This window comes from Schistocerca cancellata, chromosome 7 (assembly GCF_023864275.1).
Source record: "Schistocerca cancellata isolate TAMUIC-IGC-003103 chromosome 7, iqSchCanc2.1, whole genome shotgun sequence".
Classification (NCBI taxonomy): domain Eukaryota; kingdom Metazoa; phylum Arthropoda; class Insecta; order Orthoptera; family Acrididae; genus Schistocerca; species Schistocerca cancellata.
The window spans coordinates 566082917-566084325 of NC_064632.1; the positions used below are offsets into that span (position 1 = coordinate 566082917).

The 1409-nt window shown below is 46.3% G+C and overlaps 1 non-coding gene across 1 annotated transcript; it reads right to left on the reverse strand.

Annotated features, from left to right (window-relative positions):
• Positions 1–415: 415 nt before the first annotated feature.
• On the reverse strand, positions 416–499 carry Trnas-gga (transfer RNA serine (anticodon GGA)). Its single transcript is given in 2 exon segments — positions 416–450; positions 460–499. It is a non-coding gene; the product is annotated as a tRNA-Ser (tRNA).
• Positions 500–1409: the final 910 nt, after the last annotated feature.

The window sequence follows — 1409 nt, forward strand, 5'->3', positions numbered from 1 at the left end:
AAACCTTTTCGGAAAGATGAAAGTTCTCGGATCGTAGTTGGACAGAGATGTAGTAACACTCTAAAGCAAGTTGCTACAGTCTAACAGTATGTCGTAGTATGTCGCTTGCTACACCAATAGCTAGCACGTCACACAGAAACACAGTTACAGAGGATGGTACATCAGTTAACAAGACACGAGACAAGAAAGAAGAGAGGCCAGTTTAACTTCTGCGGCGAAGTAAGTAAAATGGCTTTCGGTACGCTACATGAAGCTGATGTCATGTATTACAGGGAACATATATACGAAATGAAGGATTGAAAAAAAAAACTTCAAATGGCTCTGAGCACAAAGGGACTAAACTTCTGAAATCATCAGTCCCCTAGAACGTAGAACTACTAAAACCTAACTAACCTAAGGACATCACACACATCCATGCCCGAGGCAGGATTCGAACCTGCGACCGCAGCGGTCGCGCGGTTCCAGACTGTAGCGCCTAGAACCGCTCGGCCACTCGGGCCGGCTGAAGGATTCCAAAGATCTTTTGAAGTTAGATGTTAGCTAAGGAACAAGTGGTACTGGTAAGAGCCACTTTAACAGGTGTGAATAGAACGGTAGGTGCCATAAAAGAAAAGGAAGGCTCTTTAAAATTTGGATTGGAGTGGCTAAAAAAGTGCGACGTTTATCATGTTTCCTAGCGCTGCTGTGTTTTATCGTACTTGAGACCGGATGAAGCGCCGCCTTCGCTTTAGCTGGTTGAATGTACAATATGTTAACACTCAACTGATGGTCGCCCCTAATAATTATTGTGAGCTATATCTGCTAGTCGGTTTCAAATTGTCTTCTTGCCATGCTTAGTAAGGATTGTTTTTTTGTTTTGTTTTTTTTCGAAGTGAGTGTGCTTCAGCAATTATACACTGAAGAGCCAAAGAAACTGGTTCACCTGCCTAACATCGTGTAGGGCTCTGCGAGCACGCAGAAGTACCGCAGCACGACGTGGCATGAACTCGACTAATGTCTCCATTAGTGCTAGAGGGAAATGACTCCATGTATCCCGCAGGGCTGACCATAAATCCGTACGAGGGGTGGAGATCTCTTCTGAACAGCACGTTGCAAGGCATCCCAGATATGCTCAATAATGTTTATATCTGGGGAGTCTGGTGACCAGCGGAAGAGTTTAAGTTCAGAAGAGTGTTCCTCGAGCCACTGGACGTGCGGGGAGTCACATTGTCATGTTGGAATTGCTCAAGTCCGTAGGAGCGCACAATGCAGGTGGTCAGACAGGGTGCTTAGGTACGTGTCGGCTGTCAGAGTCGTATCACATATCACTCCAACTGCACACGCCCCACTCCATTGCAGAGGCTCCACCAGCTTGAACAGACCCTGCTCATATGCAGGGTCCCCGGATTCATTAGGTTGTCTCCATACCC